Genomic DNA, 22,647 nt, shown 5'->3' with positions numbered 1-22,647 from the left:
TATTCGAAAACATTGACAAAAAAATTAAGGAGCAATAGAAACACAAGGTGATTTTAAAAAAATCGGGCATCTCACATTTTTTAAGTTTTTAGATAGATAACATTAGTCAACACAGGTTTACTCCAAAAGCTCAAACCGGAAAAAATAGAAGATTATAGCTTTTCAACCATTCCTATGACTTTTGGTGTCCTTTGCCATTACTGTTTCTTCAGAGACTTAAATGAGTTTGAATGAGAAACATAACGTCAAGCGACGAACCCGGCGAGCAGCTACTATACGACACTCTCTTTGGTGGTGGCTAGGGGTACCAAAATTCATAGAAATGGTTGAATAGCTATTATCTTTCATTTTTTCCGGTTTGAGCTTTTGGAAAGCAGTTTTTTTCATTTTGTCGACCAGTGTAATTTTTTGCCTGATATTCTTCTGAACGAACCAAAGTGGATAGGCTTAAAAGAAAAAGTTTTTCCAACAAGTACGGTAATGACAAGAGTTGAAGAAAAGTTGTCAAGGGATGAGCTCACTATAGTTATAATAGCATTAGCTAGATGAACCTCTAAAAAAACAATTTAGTAAAACTTCGATTAAACATAATTTTATTTGCTGTTATAACTTTGATCTTATTTATATCGTCGCATTCTAAAAAAAACCCATAGCATCTATTTGGGCATCTGAATCGTGTTATCTAATATCTCAGGAATTCCGACCATCTTTCGAAAAAAAAAAAATTAATTCTGGCGACCAAAATCGATTGGTCATCGATTGAAGCAATTATAAAATCAACTGAATAATTCTGTCCACTACATTGTATTATCATCGACGGAAATTGTTTTGAAGCTAGCGGAGCAATTACAATTTCAATAGTTTCTGACTCACATTTTTCTTTTCTTTTCATAACAAAGTATCAAATTAGCTGAAACTGTATTTTGAATAGCCTGTAATTGAAAAATTGAGGAAAGAAATTCATTGGGTTTTTTTTTTTCAAAGCATTTTAAATAAAAAGTACTGCATCACATTACCACTTAGATTCAGGGACATCGTACCACTCGCTCGAGACACACGACTTCATTTCATTCAACAACAGCGACATTATGTAGGCAGCACTGTCTCAATGGGGCACAAGCAGTTTGCTATTGTTGCAAACGATTTAGTTCCCCTCTCGGTTCCTCGATTTGCTATTCTCCCTCCTGTCTGACCAGGGCGCCATACACGAACCGAACCGAGAACACGCGAGATTATTCGAGTTTGGAGAGTAATTTGCCAACTCAATTTGGCATGAGATTTTGTTCCGAGAAGCACGAGTACACATTACTTAGAGTATCATCCTTATCATGGTTTGCTCGCTTTGGAGAGGAAGTTTGTTTGGAAGTGTGTACTTTAAGTATATTGCTTTTGTCTTGTTAGGTCGATGATCTTTGTTTTATCTCGAGATAATACAAAGTGCTTTTGGTGAATATTCTGTTTTGTGAACGTCATACGGTAAGCGCAGGTTGTTTAGAATGAATATATTTTTATTTCAAATGAATTCCAATGAAGTACAGTAATTGTTATATTTTCTCAATTATTCTGCTTTAATTTCACTATCATCTTCAGAATTTTTTCAATTACACCCTCGAGAAAATCTTTTTCCATGTCATCCGCAGCTTTATAAAGTTCTTTCATTGCACTGCAGACGTTGATATTCTCTATTGAACAGTTTTACCAGAGTCCTCAAGTATCTAAAAACCAGTTAACGATGTCTGCGTACACAAAAGATATTCTGGCGTTTTTTACTATTCAAATTACACTGATGTATGAATCAGGTTTATTCATAGCACGAATGAAAACATCATATAAGTTATTCAGTCTCGATCGTTTTCTTTCTGAATAAGTTGACTTTCTACCGTCTCTTCTACAAATGCACCGAGTGGTGCTTGAAAATGCATAATTATTTCATCCACGTGAGCAAGAACTTCATGTTTAATTGCTGGTATTTTATACCATTTATACAGTTCACGATAGTGTCTTTATGTATATACTTTTTCCGAGTTTGAAGCCTCTTGGCGGTGGGTGGCAATCAAATAATTTCGAAATGTCAATTAACTCCTCATGTTCAGCACACAAGTTATGAACAAGAGAATCGTTGTTGGTTGATGATGTGTGTGTGAATCAGAGCTGCGAAAAGTCAATATCATACTACTGACATTACGCCAAAATGATGCAACACCAGAATCAGCCAACTACGCTGCATGGTTCATTACAAAAGAGTTTGCGATGTTATAATGATTCTCTTAGCGTCAACTCTCACTCTCATTTTTTTCTTGCTATCTTTCTCGATCATTCGGGTATGGCTGTACTGAGATTGAACCAGCAGAAATATCAAGTTCATTTTGACAGCATGATGTTATGAGGATATCAAACATAAAATCAATGATTTTTCTTCAATTGATATGTATGATATTGATATATAGTCGGCGTGCGATCAAACCGAATTAAGCGCCGTTTTCTCAGATTGAGTTATTGACACCCAGTGGATATGAGAAGTAATAATCTATCTATTATGAAGTAACGAAATCGTTTGAGCATTTGATAACGATATTATAACAAAAATTCTCTGTAACAGCTTGTACACAGCAATTGCGGCGGTAAATGTTTTTAGAAGCTTGGTTCGGTTTGACTGCACGCCGACTAAAAGCATTGTCAATAAACAACTATTACTTCGTTTTGTAACTGAGCGTATTTTAGTTTGGTGCTTTTTCATAACACCAATTGTTATAGAAAGAAATCTATTAATATTTTTCAAATGATCTCATATCTGAAAAATAATATTGCATTTTTATTTGTTTTTTGACAGCATGAGTTTAGTAATTTGATTCTTGAATATTGTGCTTGTTGTAGGTTAAACTAAAGACAGTGTTAGTTCGCGGCAAAAAATGAATCGCGGGTGGCAAAACAGAAAACTTTAAAATATGTATGGGTATGTATATTTATATACAGATCCTGTTAAATTTTGGCACGGTTCAACTTTGAAACTGTTCAATTTCGGTTCGGAACGGTTTTGCTTTTCTCCTAGTTTTCATTCATATTTTCTTTCAACGAAGAGGATGGCCGGAGTTAATCGACTGGTTTCGGATATATGGCCGGAATATGTTTCAGTAACATGGTAACGATGATCAAAGCAGTGCTTAGAAGTGCTTAAAATCCTACCATGCCTCTCATTGAAAAATGTAAAAATGCGGACCTGTTTGAAATTATAAACCTAGTTCATTGGTGGCCATATCTTGAGTTGGGATCGTCGCAGGCCGCAAAGCAGATCAAATTTAAAATATCCTGATAGCAACAAACTTCAAGCTGGCACTGACATAATCACGCTACTGAAACGATTTTTGATATTCCAAAAATCACCTTGATTTGCATTGCAGTGACATTTCCGAGTGAACTCTGTATATTCACGACGATTGACAATGAGAACCCGAAAATGGCAAAAGAGACAAGATATTGAATCACTTGTCGGATCTCTACGCTTACTGTGATGGTTGCTGGCTATTCATGAGAGAAAGAAACGAGTGCGATGATATTTTCTCTCTCGTCATAGTCAGCATGTTGCTTGGATTAATCGCAGCTCTGGTGTGAATACGTGTGAATTTGTTGCTTTTAATTCAGTATATGTTGATATGATTCTAAAAATCAATATTCTGAAAAAAATACTGTTGTACAAAAACAATAATTTGTGTTTCACGCGATCCTAAAATTGGGATTATTCTATGGTTTAAGTTTATATAGAGTAACTCTATTGGGTACAAGTGAGGTACTTTTAACTATCTGTTCTGCAGTGTTTCAATTTTTTAAGCTTCGATTTAGAAGCATGACCAAGGATGGAAAAACTCGTATCGCATAACAATCATTCGGGTATCATTTCTGAACGTGCTATTTATAAGCTTTCAATCGTAGCAAACCATCGCTATTAAAAGTTACACATTCTCAAGCTTGCAAGAGACAACTTAGAGCAAAGAAATATATGGTAGCTTTCTTTGATGATTTTGTTTCAGTATTGCCTGCTTTAGGCGGAGCGAGCAACGTATAGCGAGTGTTTCACGAAAAAATCGTAAACGATTGCACTCAAGCGATCGCAATGATTCTTTCAAATGTTGGTTGCTTGTAGGCGTAATTCGGCTACTCCACGTCGGGCTTTCACCGTGATATACCACGATGATTCTTGGTGATTTCAAGTATCAGATGCTAATGCACCATGCTACAATTTCCGTAAGCATTGATGATACCTATTTGCTCCGGCAAGCAAACAATTGAACGCAATCTAACGTTCATTTGGATTCATAATTTTGTATCACTGGCGATAATATCTCAAAGCTTCTCGTGATAATGTTGAATGCAAGTGAACTTGGATACAATAAATACTATCGTGTTTGAATCATTCAGTCTCCTTCTATGGTATTCGGAACTCTTAGAAGCGAAAAACAATCAGCAGCGTTTCATGGAAAACTTGTACGCGAGTGGAAATAGTTGAACGATAACTGATAAATCAAAGAACACATTTTCATGAAATATTGCTAGTTAGTGAACTTTTCCATGCTTGAGCATGACCCCAAACAACGATTTCTTATTGGAGTAAAGAATGGATGTACGCCTAATAGAAGTGTTTTAATGCTTTAATGTTCGATGATTCTTTATGTTTTCAAAGTTATTAATAAAACTAAAAAAAGTAAATGTACGATGTTGCTTTCTTGAGGCATTACTATGTCGATTGGGCGTAAGGTACTACGCACACCTTTATTTGCTACAAATTGTTGTCGATTTGATAAATAACTTTTGATTAAATCATTGACAACTCCTCCATACCCCATAGCGATTAAGCCACTCACGATTTTTCTTTGTTCAATTTCGCAGATCTGTTCATCAACAAGTTCCGTAGCAGCAGTCAACTCTCCACAGCCTTCCCGGAAACTATACTGAAATTTAAAAAAATTTAAAAAACTTTATCTTTTTTTTTCAAGGGAAGATAATGTCGAAATCACATCTGTCACCAAATTTAAAAAGAGGCGAAACTTTAGCACTTTTTATTACGTTTGTAAAATTGCCAGTTACTATTATTTTATAGGAAAGATTTGCATTTATCACGGAAAACCGGTTGATGTTGCTTTTTAACAGGTCAACGGTAATGTTATCATGCCATTTACTTAAATCTGATGTGATCAGTTTGTTTTCTAAAAAAAATCCTAAATGGAAGTGTGCATACGAGTAATGCTTTTGTTTCGGTGTTTTTACGCTTGCCCTCAACGAATTTGTGTAGTAGTTACCCGCTATCGTGAACTTTTACTGCAGCTTATATTATAACAGATGAAAATTAAGTACAGTTTATTCAAAAGTGCTCGATACGAAGCAAAACCTATTTTCCATCACCTAACAGTATTTTTAAACCATTCTTATACTCATTTAGGACAACTTTCAACAAGAAAATTTTTTTTTAATTGATTCAAGACTGTTGGTGGTTACTCACAGATGCGAGAAAACCTATTTCTCATCACCTATCATTATTTTTAAACCTCTCTTATGCTCATTTAGAGAAAATTTCAACAAGCGAAAAAAAAAAATTTTTTTTTTAATTTATGCAACACTGTGTATTGTTACTGAAGGATGCGTGAAAACCTATTTTCCATCACCTATTTGTATTTTTAAACCTACCTTATGCCCATTTTGAACGATTTTCGCATTGGTTTCATTGGTTTCAAAACCTACTACAAAAAGTTTTTGAAGCAATTCATAGCCCAAAAACAGTTGCTGTATCATTTATTTTCAATTTCAATACATTTTAAAAAGTTACGTTATATCGAGTTACGTTATATCGAGGTTGCCTTATATCGAGGTATGACTGTATTATTATTATTATATTATAGTGCCTTTTGTTAGTACATTACATCTCTCAACCTACAATGGATCTGAATCAACCGCTCACGAGATCCACATTCACATGATCTGCATTGTGAGCATTAGAGGAGTATTTACTAGAAATGGGATTGTTTTTATTAAGCCTTCGGAATCTTCAGCAGCTGTTGCTGTTCTAAATATTGGACAATTACCACCGAACTCAAAATAAAACAAACTAATTTTATCACAATAGTTCAAATGTCTCTGGTCGCACTGAGAAAAAAAAAACAGTAAAACATATTCCATCCTTTTTTGCTTCTGTTCCTACCCAATTATAATCCTATGATTCTTTCTTTATTCCTCCTATGTTTGCAACGTTTCCTAAGAGTTACTAGAATAATAAAAGCCAATGAATCGAATGCAAAATAAATCTTTCCTTATTACGCTCTATCCTCTACATATCTTTCCATATATGTATCCGATCATCTTTTTAATTTCGTTTCTCCAGTCGCCCCTCCTAAAACACTGTTGCTGCTGTTGTTGGAGAAACGATTGCGTGCTGATCTTACCTCTTACCACCATAACAGAAACTTTGATGCTATACATATTTTGCCGCTGCTGCTGTTGATTTGATCCTACTACTAAAGTCAATTCCAAAAATTAACTCATGTATTTCGCACGTCGATTTGTAACACTAATACGATAAAAGTTCATCAGAAAACTATCAGCTTTTTACGCACCATAATGGCGGGTGCTATAATGCCTGTTCTATGACACGTAAAAAGCTGGAAAAGGTTATTTTCACTTTGGCTTATAGCGTAAATTACATCTGCTGTTGTGAGTAGTAAATCTTTGTTTGTAGTTCGTAGTTTTATGCAGCAAAACCCGTTTTTTACTAGGAATATACTATAATCCATCAAATTCTAATTGTTCTCAGTTACTGTCTAGCTACTGCAGGGAAGTGTATTGAAGTATGAACCTACGTTTTACCTTTGTTATACTAACCAAAGGTTATAAAATCGGTCGAAAAACGTGAAATAGATCCGAAGACCAGAGGACCGAGTGGTATATACCTTTTGACTCAGTTCGACGAACTGAGCAATGTCTGTTCGTGTGTATGTATGTGTGTTGTCTGTATGTATATGACGCAAAATACTAACGAACCTTTCTTATAGAACGCGATATCCGATTTTGATGATTTCATATGCAAATGAAAGCTACTGTGTTCCACCAGAGTGCTACCGAGTGGATTTTGGATTATTGGCTTAGATTTTGAGATATTGGTCAAAGAGTATTTTCTTACATATGGTATTTAACTTTTAACACAAAATGAATCTGTTGAGGGCCAAGTGTTGTATACCAATCGACTCAGTTCGTCTAAATGAACATTGCCTGTATACATGTGTATGTGTGTATGTACGTTGGATTTGAAAATATGTTGTTTATATGTGTAGTATATCAAAATCGAACAAAAAAAAAAAACAAAAATAAATTCCACCTTTCACAGAATGCATTATTCGATTTAAGTGTTTACAAGTGCAAATGGAAGCTCCAAACCTTTTGAAAACCGTACTGAGCGAGTTTTTTATTGGTTGCTTGAATTTTAGAATATTTACCAAAGAATTTTTAGACATGGAGTATTTTACCTGTTGGATCATTTCTCCCTCTACCTTTTTTTATATCACTATCTCCCTTTTTCTCGCTCTCTTTTTTTCAACTACTATTTATTTCTCAGAAGAAACTAAAAGTAAAAGATATCTGTGCATTTTTTTCATACTCTGTGTAGTTCGTTCTTACTGGTGTAAATGGATGAACCTTTTATTTTTAATAGCTTTTTACTAACAATATTCAATAGATTTCAGAGGAAACTGCAATGCTTATTTTAGTTCGGTTCTCGTTTACTTGATACACTTCCCTTTCGTATAATTTAAATATTGTTTTCTAAATTTATTTTAAATTTATTCAAAGGTCAGTGCAAACAGAGTATCCATGTTATCCCGATCCCCGTTTTGGCAGCAAGTTTTATAAACTTCTCCAATAAGAGTTACGTTCCCGAGTACACTTTAAACAGTCAAAATTCTTAAGTCCTGCAAAAAACTTTAATTTTGAAAAAATGCATTTGCAATAGAATCAATTTAACAGCTCTCAACAGCATCTGTTGTGTACTGGGAATTGACATTTCAACAGCAGTTATAGGAATTTCAATGAAATCTTTTAGCACTTGATCCCACAGATTTTATCAAAATTTTTGTTGATTTCTTAAAATATTTACAAGTATGATTCAAGCAACTATTCTATGGTAACAAAGCATTTAACGCGTTCCTGTATAATTCTGAACTATAATTTCTTGAGGGCAAGTTTGTAGGACTTTGCTGCAATTCTTAGGAAATATTCGATGCTAATCCATAATCTATAATCATTATGTTCTTTTCTGGGTCTTGCAATTTTTGAAAACGAAGCCGTTGTGGTATTGAGAATGCACGTGAGAGCCTCATCGAGGTTTGATTCAGTGATGTTATTTGGTTCACCCTCTTGAAAACTCTCTTTTGTATCTAATTTTAAACGATTATGGTTTACTGGCATAACAAATTTATATGTAGTAATAGTTAGTATAAATTTATATGTAATAATAGTTAGTATAATAGTTAGTAATTTATATGTAATAATAGTTAGTATAGTAGGTTTCTGCACAGCTAGGTGGCATAAATTAAGGTTTTTCTTTTGTGATCTTTTGAAAAATAATCTTAAAAATAAGCGTGCAGTGATGTTTCTCTAGTACATCATATACTTGTGTGAGTTCTGAGCCAACTTTTTATCAGCTTTTTATCTTTGATCAAGTGTTTGTTATTACCGATTCTTATTAGCAAAGCCATTGTTTAGTGCGTGTAGCTTTAAGCTATAATTTATTAGATATGCTTGATTAACAAACTTTAATTTTACAAATCTTAATCTTACAGATACTTACAAATTCGGTAACCAATTGACTTTTGTTCGTAATTTCGGGAAACTTTGTTCAGCGATATTTTCCAGCATTACAATCGAAACTTCGTTTAAAAATAATTTTCGAACTATTAAGTTAAACTACTTACAATAAACCTTAACCGTTTGTATCAGCTAGCGAGACGAATTCATATGAAGCAGTCAAATGGGTCTTAATTAATAACTTAATAACAAGTAATTATGTTTTTAACTGCAGCCTTTACCAAGCAAATTGTTAGGTATACAATTTTCACACAATCTTAATAGTTTCTATAACAATCTTGAGTGACTATAGAACGTGTTGCTATAATTCCCCAAGTTTCGGAAACTGAATGTTTACTACAATCTATATAAGCTAAAACGTCAACGTTTCATTTACTCCATCGCAGGGTTGTGCGGTTCGACGTTACAGTGTTCTAAGATTGTTTTCACTCGATATTCGTTCTCAACCTAAACGTTCAGTTCTTTATTGCGACTATAAAAATTTTGGCAGGTGGATCGACTTCGTCAGATGGCTGTGAAGATTTTGGCGCTGATGATGAGGATCATCAAAATATAAATGCAATATTTTTCGTTAAATCAATTGCTATAGGAGTAGAAAACATCTCTAATCAGATTTTTGAGAATTATGCTACCGCTGGCGATCTCCCAGATGGCCTCGAGGCACGATGCAGGCCTAACAAGCAAGTCGTCGTAGGTTCGAGTCTTGGCTCGGGAAAGGCTGTTAATGTCAGTAGGATCATAGTACTAGCCCCGCAATTGTCCTATACACTAAACAGTTGGCTGCGAAGTCTGTGTATAACAGATGGTCGAGTTCTTAATCGGAATGTAGCACCAAGGCTTTGCTTTTTTGCTACCGCTAGCTTAAACGATATAGGAACATTTTTAACTCTGTTCTAAACACTACAATATATCCAAACATGTGGAAGCGTGTTAAAATTATTTCTATTGAGAAAAAAATCGATAAGGTATCCAATACAAAATTGATACATAGACTGGGTAATTTTTTCCAGTTTTCAAACATTGCCGCAATCCTAATAAGATCACGTTTATAAAATCGTTTTCAAGCTGTGTTCTGTAACAGTCCTTTGTTTTCATTTAAACCAATTTTTATATTTATATTCATAGTACAAAAGTTCAAACCATTGGACAACGTAAATCTATTCCCTACACAATAAAAAATTATCTGTTGTACTTCAAGATTCTGTTGTTGGCTCGCTTTTTTTTTACTATCTACATCAACGATTTGCCATTCGTACTGCAGCACTGTTCTGTACACATGTTTGCTAATGATGTTTACCTTTACTTATGCGTTTCCAAAAACACTAGCCACTCAGAAATGGCTAGAAAAATTAATAACGACTTGCGCAATGCTTATGAATGATCTTGTAGAAATATGCTCTTCCAAAACTGAGGCTCTCTGTTAATAGATAAATCTAGAGAACTGAGCAATGATGTTATTATCCACCGAGCCGATTGAATTCATGGATCAGGCTAATAATCTGGGAGTTATTTGAAAAAAAAGCTTTATTTTGTCACTAGTTACCAACAAAAATCAGGCTTTTCAAAACACTTGACTTCACTTATTGCAATGTTTAATACAAAAACAAACATATTATAATTCAATGAACAAACTTCGTGTCGCTTTAATGCGTGTGCATGGTATGTGTACAATCTCTCATGTTACTCCAGTGTTTCTCATCTGTAAAGCAACCTAATTAGTTGCTCTTTTACTCAATTCTACATATTTGTATTTGTGTTTGCATATAATTCATCTAACCTAGGTTTACATGAATGATGGTTACAATAGTTTAAAATAATCTACACCTAACAAGTTATTGCCTAAACTTATATGACGGCACACGAAAGTCGTGAAGGTCTTCCAGCTTAAGGAATGCACGAATGCAGGAGGCTAGAGGTTCGTTGTATCCAAACGTAGTGCGATGAAAGCTAGGTTGTAGCAAACCAGTGGATCGTAGGCTGCTTTGCGAAGCACGAAAGGTTCACAGTGACAAAAAGCGCTTGCTCAATTTTCCTGCGTCGATCAAGAGTGTCGAGTCCAAGCAGACGATAGCGATCAGGATAAGGAGGCAGGTTAATCGGATCTCGCCAAGGCAAGTTTCTCAATGCAAAACAGATGAACCTCTTTTGCACACGTTCGATACGAATAGTCCATACCAGTTGATTAGGGCACCAAACCATGCTCGCGTATTCGAGTATGGGCCGTACCAATGTGCAATACAATGCTTTTAAGCAGTAAGGGTCGTTTAAATCACGAGCTATTTAGGAGATGAAGCCAAGCTGGCGTGTGGCTTTAGCAATGATGTTCGAGCGATGCAAATTAAAAGAGAGTTTCGAGTCCAATAAAACTCCAAGGTCGTTAATGTGATCCACTCTCTCAAGTTTCTGATCGTTAATATGAAAGTCGAAAACTATTGGATTCAGCTTGCGATGAAAAGTTATAACGCGGCATTTGGAGACACTGAGAGATAACCAATTTCTACGGTACCAGCCTACAAGTAAGTCCAAGAGCTTTTGCAAACAACAACAATCATCAACGGTACGTACTTCGAGGTATAATTTCAGGTCGTCAGCATATATCAGTTTTACACCAGCACCTAACAGCACGGTCACATCATTAAAGAACAATGTAAATAGTAGAGGGCCCATATTGCTTCCCTGTGAGACATCTGAGTTATTCGTAAATGAAAAGTTTCAACTTTTACGCGCAGTACTGTACTGCGTAGATAGGAGCTCAACCATGCAATAAATTTCTGAGAAGCACCGAGTCGCGAAATTTTCTCAAGCAGTATACAATGATCAATTTTGTCAAACGCAGCTTTCAGGTCCGTTTAAATTGCATCAACTTGAGCTTTTCGTTCTATGTTGGAGATGCATGTCGATGTGAATTCAAAAATATTGGTGTTAACGGGCCGGCCGGGCATATATCCATGCTGGTCAGTAGCAATGTAGTTTTTGACACAAGATAAAACAAACGTACTCACGATTATTTCAGACAGTTTAGAAGCGGCCGAAAGGCTAGTTATTCCTCGGTAGCTCCTCACGTTCCGACGATCTCCACTTTTAAATACCGGAAACATAAAGGATTGTTTCCAAACTTCGGGAAATTGACCTTGTTCGAAAGATTTGTTAAAAATAATAGACAAAGGTTCAGCCAAAACAGGTGCGCAACGACCAAATATTACCGCCGGGATACCATCAGGTCCAGCAGGAAATGAACGTTTCAGTTTCTCTGCAGCAGCCAAAACCATTCGGCTGTGATGTCAAACGTACTCAAATCCACTAAGTTGGCCGGAACAGGTACTGCAGCTTCAGCAGCAAAATCAGAAGCAAAATAATTCGCAAACAATTCACAAGAGTCTGAGTTTGATTTTGACTCAGTTCCGTCGTAGTAAACATTCGAATTTCGTTCCTGCCTGCTAATATTTTGAATAATAAACATGATTAGTCCTGAATATCGGCGCGATAGATTAATCCTATTCAGACATAGACGAATTATGAGCTTTTTGATCCCGCAACATTGCTCTTCTTATTCTGGACAAACATTTTTTGTTGAAAGCATTGCTAACTAGAATCGGTTGTCTAATAGAATTGAATAAGCTTATTTGTTGAAAACCTTCAAACAAGATTTACTCATTCACTTCAACAATGTACGTCAGTCTCTTGAAGATTTCCAATGCGTTGAGAATTTAAATGTTTAGTTTTCAAGTAATTAGTAGATAGCACCAACAAGTGTTTTTAAAGGTGAATTTTCATTGATAGTAAAACAAGGCAAGAGTGTATTCTTTCTACGGTTGAGTAAGGAAGAATTTTGGTAGAAACGATAAAAAATTCCAATATATTTGCAGGCTTCGAAAAATGACACTCCTCACATGGCTCAAATCCTGTCTATTTTTGGCAATTTCAGGCTTGCTATTCTCATCTTTTTTAACCAACACGACGCCATCCCTATGAGTCTAACTAAATCAAATATTGAGCAGTCTTGAGAATCTTGAAAATGGGAATGATAATGTCCGCGTGAACATTTTTTTTCCAAAAATGAAAATCTGCAAAAAAAATACATTGGATTCTAATAAACAGTCTACAGAAATCTGGTTTTAGAGTCATTATCAGCTATATTTCAGATGATTTGGAATCATTTTATTCTTGATCTTTTCGTTTTTTTAAAGTTCTCCAGACATGTTGAATGATTTGAAAGTATTTAACATAAACTTTTTTTTTAACTCTGAGGACCTTGAGCTAAGCTCTGAGCTAGATTTGAAATCAGTCAAATCTAAAGGAACTACATTTAGTTAAATTGGGAATAAATTTTTGCTTTGTCCTGTGAGGCTGAATTTAAATCATTTTCTTTTTGGCTTCTTCCTCTAGTTAGAATCACTCCATTGCTATGAGCCAATTTAAGGATCATTTTCTACAATTTTTTCCTGGATTCCAGGAGCGTTTTTGAGCATTTTTAGTTAATTTGGAAACCTTAAAGTTGGCTTCATCCTAGTATTTTTTTATACATTTTAGGACGAATTTTTATTTTTCATTCTTCATCCTTTTTTAGAGTAATTTTTTATACATTTTAGGACGAATTTTTATTTTCTTCTGTACCTAAGAAACATTTACCAACTCTTTTTGTCAAAGTTTCGATAATATTTTGTTGTGACTTTTTTGTCTAATTTAACCCTCTCCCGCTCATAAGGTTTATCAATAAAATTTATAGCTTCTCGAGAAAATTCAAGCTGAACACTTTGTAGACTAACTTAAATTACTGTCAACTGTAGTATTTTGAAAAAAAAAAAGCCCAGTGATGCTCTGAGGCAGCATATAAAAATTTATCGAACAATCGTAAGCACAACAAACTATTTTATGTCGAGATATGATGATTATAATTCTTGGTGCTTTAGAGTCACCATGAGCGGGAAAGGGTTAAAAGATTTAAGGGGTAGGTAATATCCACCATTTGTCATTTTTTTATTGGCCTAAATCATGCAACAACTATCCTAGAATCAAAATATAACTTGCCCAAGTACTGATCTAACCTCAAAATTCGTTTAAATCAATTTTTACCGAACAACTTTTATGCTCCAAAATAACATTTTTCGTTTATTTTGGTGATGCTCGTTTTTCTTTTTATTCCGAGGCTCACTAAACTAGCAGAAGTTACCTCTGATCGTTATCGTGTTTCAAGTTTGAAGTATAGAGGTCGCTGCATCACGTTTTGACCGTTATAGCGTCTCTACAGCACGTCAGATAACAAAAAGGAAAAAGAGGAAAATAAAACTCAGGAAGGACTTTACGGCGCAGGGATAGCTGACTGAAGGTAAAATATATTAGGGGCTTTATTCTTGCGATTCTTAAGATTTATAGCATTTTGAAATTTTAAACGCGTTTTTCTCAAAACCATGTTTTGAAAATCAGCGAGCAGTAGAACTGAAAAAGTTTACATCCGATTGACTTGAAATTTCAACTGTAGCTTCCTCATTGGATTATCTAGTGAAGTACACACGATTTGGTGATTGATTACCAACAACAAAAGTTAAAAACAATTAAAGGCGATTTTTTTGTCGAAAAAGATTTTTTTTCCAAACCGAATTTTGCGAAGAAAAAATCCAAAATTATGATCATGTGTACTTCACTAGCGACACTAATGTAGATAATAAAAAAAATGTTTTGGTTATAGGTGGCGTTGAGCACGACTTCTTCTGCTCGCCACGGAAGAACTTGAAAAAAAAAACGGGTTAGGGCAATCACTGCACACCACCAGTTTGTAAAAAAATAGCAAATAATTTTTTTTTCTATTTTTCAAGAAATGCTTAATCTAATGATATATTATTTATATACCTTACATCTCAAATGACGGTTAAAAAATCATAAAAAAAGCCTTGTTTTTCGAGCGTTTGGTGGATATTACCCCTTAAACCATTTTTTTTATTGTACGCTTATTCTAGGCCTTCAGAAACGTTTTGCAACCATTTTGAGCTGGATTCGGAATTCATTCTATTTTATTCTTTCAAGCCTTCAAATTATTTTAAATGTTCAAGCTCCATCCACGAGAGTTTATGTATTCTAAATTGAATTTGAAATAGTTTTGTTTTTGGTTTCTAGTTGCTTTTTAAGTTATTAGATACTAAATCGAGATCAATGTATTTAGTTTATTTTAGTATTTTTTTGTGATTTAAAAGTTTCTGTGTACCTTTGATCGCTTCAATTTAATTTAGAACTACTTTCTGTTATGGGCTTTTCGCTGCTTTTTAAAGTACTTCCAGTTAATGTAGGGTGCAGTTTCGATTTGCTCCTAGGTTTCCTAGCTTTTTGGAGCACTTCAGTTAAATTAAATGTGTTCTGTTCTTTTGAACCCTTTTGGTTATTTTCAGCAGAACTTGAAATCATTCTTTTATATTTTGCGTAGTTGCTTCAGAATGGTTCCAGCTGAAGTCAAATTTATTCTGGTTTCTTAAGTTAAAATTTGAAATGCGGTTAATAATATTTATGAAAACCTTGGAAATGACAATCGGCTTCCATTTGTGAATTATAAGTAAATTTTACTGCTCTATTATTACTGTACATCCTTCAAAAATAATTTACATTTCTTAGACTGAAATTGTTCCTTTGCTTTTATTTGGATTAGGTTCAAACCGTGTCGAGTTAATTTTAAAACTCCTTTTAATTTTCTATTTTTTTCACCTTTAATACGTTTTTTGAATTTTTAGTTTTTTTTCCTTAACCCTCTAGTGTCCATTGCCGCATTTTGGCGGGCTCCAGTCAAATCTCTAAAAAGCTTCAATAAATGCTTGAAAAGTGTTTATAATGATTCATAGTTATTTTTCCAAAGCCCGTCTAGAAATTAACTCGTGCACTAGAGGGTTAACTTGTTTTTAGTCACTCAAAGTTATATTCAACATTTTTTTCTTTTCGACTACTTCTGGATTTCAGGGGTGTTTTTCTGCAAAAACATTTCAATGCCTTATTACTACCATCAAGAAACTTTAGTTTTTCAAGGGTAATTTGTGGTAAGTGTTTGACAGAAGTTTTCGGCTTTTCCTGATTCTCAATTAGGGTAGATGATCCAATAGTTGTGGTAGCACCAATAGTTGCGGCATCGCTTTCAAATTCATCGTTTAAACTAATTAGAACCGAATTGCTTATGTAGCATAAGAAGTTGAAGAAATAATAGATTAAACATAAGTACATATGTAGCTACAACAATATATACTGAAAATATCCAAATTACTGAAGAATACTGTATTTTTCAGAAACTTACCCGGAAGGCACCACCCATTTTCTTCTTTTGTCCACGATTGTTTTAAGATATGTGTGTGGTTTTAGTACGATTATTACTCATAAAATTATTTTCCCAGATAACAGTTTATTATGGAAACTGTTGCACAGGTGAAGTTCGTTAATAGATGATCATATTATTTATAAATTACTTCCTCCACTATTGGATCACAGGATACACTATGCTCTTATAGTTGCGGTATCTACCAAAAATTTCCTGAACGTTTGATTTCATTCTTGTTCTTAGTCTTTTCCAATTTTGGAACCAATTAGGGCTAAACTTGGAATTAATTCCCGATTTGTTTTTCTAATCTTTTGGTACGTTTATCAGCCCTTTAAGGCTGAATTTTGACGGCATTGTTTTGGACTGAATCTGAAATTATTGTTTTTTTTTTGCTGACATTTTTTATGCTTAAGCACTAAATCCAAAAGTTTTAAATGAAAACCTACTCTTTTTCATCTAAAAAAATGTAACGTTTCTACACCTGTTTTGTAAACTTATGTTGGAATTTCTGGTTTGCTCATACAATATGCGGGAAAAATTTCAAAATACAACACGGTTTTTGAATAACTAAACATTGCAGGTAAACCTGCATTCAAATTTATTCGAAAACAAAATCTGCCGTACTTGAACAGTTTTTATACACAAGAATCAAAGCTACAATACTTCACAAAAATGCATGCTAATATTATTCTTTAAGCTGCAAAATTTCTACACTTGCAGAAATAATCAGTTTTCTAAGCCAAATACTTGAACATAATAACTATTAATTAAGAGCTCAACAGACGCTTTTCAAAATAAACATATGTTCATATCAGAGCTCAAAATCTGCTCTAAATGTCAATCACTAAGATCTAATTAAATCACTACTTAAGATACTCAGCTTAAGATGCTTCAAACATATCAAATCGAATGAGGAAAATCAACTTTCTCTCTCTTCCCCGAACTACATATTCTTCACAGTAATTGACAGATTTGTGACACTATTTTTGTTCCATCTGGGAGAATCCCATTTAGTTAACCTTTCTTCTCGAAAAACCCATGCTTTAACATTACAAACTTTGTCGTGTCTTTTCAGAACGTCCCCACCAGCAAACAATAAAAGCTTAAAGTGAAATAGAATTAACTGGGGCATATACTTACACAAAAAGCTACAAACACAATCGCAAACACTTTTGCACTGAAATCACTCTTGTTGCAACACTTTTAGCATATCACAGCCACCCAGCATCATTGCGCTCCGCTTCCGCTTCTGCAGCGCACCAGAACACACCGAGATTCACGTTGGCAACCAATCTGCTTGCTTTCTTGCTTTTGTCTCCCTATCTACTGCTGCTGCTTGGCCAGAATGCTGTAACACTAACACACATTCGGTACTGACTTTTCCTATAGGATTTTCCGCTAGAGTTAGCACTTTCCGAACGGCACACATCCAATCGGATCAATAAAGTGTGACAGTACGGGATGGTGCGTTACGGGAAGAAGCACTGCGTCTTCCATTGATAATAGCAGGCAACTTGAGCGCCGAGTGTTTCGTAGAACGGGGCTGATTTTACAACATAATTTAAAATCTATCACCTTTTGCTTTTGCACGACCCGCACAACAGAATCTCTCACGGCGAGTTCAACGGGTTGTGCACTCACACAACCGTACCACCGTGTACGGTCCCGCAGTACGCGAGAAGGCGTTCGCTCAGCCGAATTACACTCGCACGGTAAAAGCAAAAACAAAACAACACACCTCTAGGTCAAAAATGTCAGTTTCCAATTATAAAAACGCCGAATTTTCGCTTCGAACTATTTGAATTACGTAGTTTTTGCTTAGATAACACAGCTGGCACAGTTTTCCGGTGGACGAACATGCGAAAACCACTGGGAATGCTTCGCGAAACTGACCTGCTGGAACCGTTGCGAGTTTGTAAACAAACACTTGTCACTACGTGTAATTGTATTTTACGGCAAGAGCTTCCGCAGTTCTGACGATTCCAACCTGTCAGCAAGTGGCATTCGGTGGTTTTAGTCTAATTAAGCAGATCTTGATTCTAATTAGACACCTGCCTCTGCAACGCAAACGCAAAAACCAATTTTCTACCATACAGCAGCACTATCAACACCTATACAGTCACTGCCGAGTCGGTACCGGTTCTTGCACTGTATTTAGAAGACTTCTTTCACTGATAACTAGTTTTAACCTTAGATAATGCTCCGCGAACACCTGGCTTTCTTTTAACTTTTAAAAACATTCTGGCTACTGTCATTCAACACCAGCGAACAGCAGCACCACCAGATCAGATCAGATGAAGTTTTTGGTTTACTGTGCTGCGGCCTGTTTATCATCGTTTGTGCCCTTCTCTCTTGGTTCTTATTACTCTTGCTCCAGACGAAGCACACCGTACGGCAATGAGAATCGAAATACACTCTCGTTTTGCCGACGCGACGACGACGACGCACACACCACAGTGGCGACGCCAACCAGCGATTCCAATAGGAAAAATCACACTGCAGCAGTTCAGGCAAAACTAAGGTCCGTCACCGTCACTGGCAGGCGTGACGGGAACGTCACCGTTTACAGTACGACCACAACACTTTAACGCCTGCAAGTCTATTACCTGGAGTACACTATTGTCGCTCGAAAAGGACTTGAATGCTAGCGCACAGGATTACCGAAGTACCGTTATCGCATCCGTTCGAAGTCAAGTTTACCGAGAGACTAACCTGCCGAACGGCAGATTGTTTGCCTTTCGAGGCTAGCCGTCCGTGTGGTGCAGCAGTACGAGAGCAATACTCTACGGATTTGGAAGCGGATACAGTTCGTAGTACATTGTGAGCGTGGTGAGAAAAACTCACCAGACGAGGGAATATGGAGCGGCAAAAGTCCTCTGGATGCAAGGATACCACTGCTGTTGTTTTGATTCGCTGAGACTGTCAAAAAAGGAGACAAAAATGCTGGCAGTTTTTGACGTACACAAGATGTTTGAATGTGAAGCAACAAGGTTCCAACTGGTTGTCATAGCAGGTAGACATTCGAATTAGATTCCTATTTGGAACAGCAAGCAAGATTTTTCTCATTACAAGAAACGGTTTCTGATTAGCGTCTTGTTAGCATATGGCTTGATTGCAGCCTCAACCCTCAAATGCGCAATGTTATTTTGAATAACATTTTGAATAACTTTTCAAAATAAATGTATTTTAGTTTTTGACGCGGGATTACGTCTTTGTTTTCTATACTGGGGTACACTCTATAAAATATGAAATGAAACTGGTGAATCTTCCGCCAGATTTCAAACGATAGTAACAACATGACCACATAATGGATAATGATAACCAATTTTGTGATACGTTGGTTATCATTATTATTTCATTGCTCAGCGGTAGAAATCGATGAAAAGCTGCAAGGACAAATTTATACGACTGGTTCATTACCAATCACATTCGAGTATATCTAGCAGAGACAATATGAATAGACACTAACTATTCACTGCGACATTCTCTATATCAGTATCAAAAAATGACAGTCCCCGCCCCGATAGGTCATTTAATTCTTGCTTCCATGAACTCAGACTTATTAAATATCCCGAAGGTAAAGGTTTTTTGAGTCCTCTTTCTTAAACAATTCTTGATTCTGTCGTTCGAATCTAATAAAAACTGATCTCTTGATAGAAGACATTTCCAAGACATGGTAAAGGCAACAGTACCGTACAGCACAGGTGAAGAAGAGCGCCGCTGGTCTATTATTGCGATACACGATTCTAATCGTAAGCAATCAAAGAAAAACTGCAATGCAGCTGCTGATGGTGATTAAAAGTATATCATGTTTATCATATGGTTACCATAAAAACCATAAATTGCTATTGAACGTTTTTACAACAGGAATAAGTTATAAGCTATTTTTATTTAATTTATCCCTGATTGTGACCGGCATAATATCGAAGGAGTAAATTTCTAAAAATACAGATTTATAGAAGAATAAGACCCAAGTACCCAAAAGTTCGGATAAAAATAGAATTCATAGACTAATCAGCCAATCTAACGATCATGAATAGAATTCTATTCAGCTCAATTTTTAAGTAATTAACCGTACTTTCAAGTTCGCATTTGTTGAATAAACTACGAATAGCATACAAAGCAACTTCTAAACCGAACTAGGAAGTTCAGATCAAGCTCGGATAGGTCGCTGAACAGAGCGCTATTCAGCTTGAAAAGAAAACTTCCGAAAACTTAAAATAAAAGTCAATTTGCAATTTTCAATTCCCTCCACCACCATTATTCGTGTTGGTATAATCCCATGATAATCATTTACTTTATTATTACATTTCATATTTTTTTGCAACTTACTACACAAGCTTCGAACTCGAGTCCTTCCTCTTTGAAGCCTAGATTCATACCACTGCCCCGTTCCCGCTATATGAGATCACAATCGGTTTTACACGATGTGCTGATTTCTCTTCGTTACCTACACGTTCATGGCTAGGAACACACCGGGTCTCTCTTTCAGCTTGAAAGTTCAGAAAAAGTAGGGGAACAACGGGCAAGACGGTCACCCTAAGGAAATCATTCATTATTCTGCTCAAAACACAACATTGCAACCAACGATATTCATAATATTCGACATTGACTAGTGCTTTTCATAAAATAATGCAAACCTTTCCTTTTTAGAGTGATTTTATATTAGTTTTCACTAAAATAAAAACAGTCTCGAAAAACCACTATTTCACAACGTGCATATGAAACAGACCGGCTGTGCTGGTAAGACGGCCCTATGAAAGACTATAGCAAATTTCTTTTATATACGGGACGACGTGCTGCGCAAAAAAGCACGTGTTTAAAGCTAACCGTCCGCTGCGCAGGCGAAATCATTCACATCATTTACATGTAGCATATTTACAGGTTTTAATAACGTTTCTAATGATGATTTTGTTTCAAATGAGAGTTAATGACTTTAAGTCTCATCTCACGTGCTAAGAATGCTGAAAGAAACAATATTCAATGGTGCTATCGTCGTTTTCTCAGACTGCCCGTTTTGCGAACACAACGACTGACCGTCTTGCCCAAGAGGCAAACAATTTTTTGGATCGATGTGATTTCCAAAAAAATCATATTTTCACTAAACTATCTTCACCCACATGTTTCAAATATGCTTAATTATTCCAATGTCATTGAAAATTGTATTTTTCTGAAGTTTTACCGCAGCAGAAGCTTAAATTCGGCACGGCAAAAACTACATCACATTGCTTTGCTGTTGAGGGTGAGCTTATTTTTATTATTTCTCAAATAACTAACTATTGTTTCAATCTACATAATATCTCGAAACTCACAGAATGCTGTAAGAATGTAACTGGCATAAATGATTTTTGTTAATTTCAATGGTTTTTATAGAAATGAGCAACGGACCATCTTACCCGCCCTGTCCGTGTTGCCCGTTGTTCCCCTACAGGCGGAACCTCATGCGAACTGGGAAGTTCATAAAAGGCTGACGCGGAACTTTTTCTGAACTTCAAAGTTCAGAAAAAGTACGCGCGGAACGCACTGTGAATTTAAGTCTGACAGTTGTCTAGTATGTTTTGATTTTACTGCAGTTTGTTGGAAATGTAATTGAAAAACGCAATATTTTCCTTTCAAACCTTTATTGAAAATTTATTCTGGTAAGCAGTATATACAAAATATGATAAATGATCAACATCGATAAAAACTTTTTAGATTAATAGATATGCTGTTTGCCGTAATCGAAACGAGCCGTTAGTGACATAGAAAACTCTCGGTGGTGTCCGAGAAATGGATTCGGACCTCCAGAACCGGCAACATTATGCTGTGGCCGAATGTAAAAAATACCCAAGATTTGGACAAAATGCTCAGGGATAAAAGCATCACGCACAAACAAGTGTCTAACGGGAATTCACAGCTTACATCTGGTTTATTTTTTCTGTTGATCTGCACATTCCTGGGAATCTGAATTCATAATTGATTCCCTGTAAGGTAACAAAAGAAAGTGTTCAGATAGAGAAAGCTTTGAGGCAGTCTAATATTACCTATTGGAATTATAGCTTTGTTTTCCTTTTGCCGTTTATTTAGATAAAAAAAAAATCCGATGATAATAAAATAAACTACTTTTCTTTTTGTTTTTGAAAAACTCATTTTTCATCTCTAATCCTGAAGCAAACTTCACTTTCGCCAAAGCCGAGTGGAAACTTAAATAACATGAACTTCAAAGTGGAAATGAAGTGCGACATAGAATTCTCCTCCTGAGCGGGGGCCTAGTGTGGTTGGTAACGTCTCCGCCAACCACGCTCAACGCCTGGGTTCGAATTCCACCGCCGACATAGGTGTCGATGGTTGTGAGGTGGCGTGATCCACTCACAACCAACCCAACTGGTCTAGATTCAATCCTAGCCGACACCGGGAGATTTCCTGAGGCGAAAAATCTCTGGGATCACGCCTTCCATCGCATGAGGAAGTAAAGCCGTTGGCGCCGGTCTGTTAATAAACGGGTCGTGAGTTAGGGTCCTGGGTTTGGAGTCGTCTCC

The 22,647-nt window shown here is 35.8% G+C and overlaps 1 protein-coding gene across 1 annotated transcript in view; it reads right to left on the bottom strand.

Moving 5' to 3' along the window:
* Positions 1–18,843, bottom strand: part of LOC129720923 (protein O-mannosyl-transferase Tmtc3) — a 555,673-nt gene extending 536,830 nt beyond the window's left edge. Inside the window, exon 1 of the mRNA XM_055672830.1 lies at positions 17,270–18,843. The gene's annotated coding sequence lies outside the window, so the exon portion shown is untranslated. The remainder of the gene's footprint in view (positions 1–17,269) is intronic.
* Positions 18,844–22,647: the final 3,804 nt, after the last annotated feature.

The sequence above is a fragment of the Wyeomyia smithii genome, chromosome 2 (assembly GCF_029784165.1).
Source record: "Wyeomyia smithii strain HCP4-BCI-WySm-NY-G18 chromosome 2, ASM2978416v1, whole genome shotgun sequence".
Taxonomy (NCBI): domain Eukaryota; kingdom Metazoa; phylum Arthropoda; class Insecta; order Diptera; family Culicidae; genus Wyeomyia; species Wyeomyia smithii.
The sequence above is the reverse complement of the archived record's forward strand: the minus strand, read 5'-3'. Positions and strand labels throughout refer to the sequence as shown.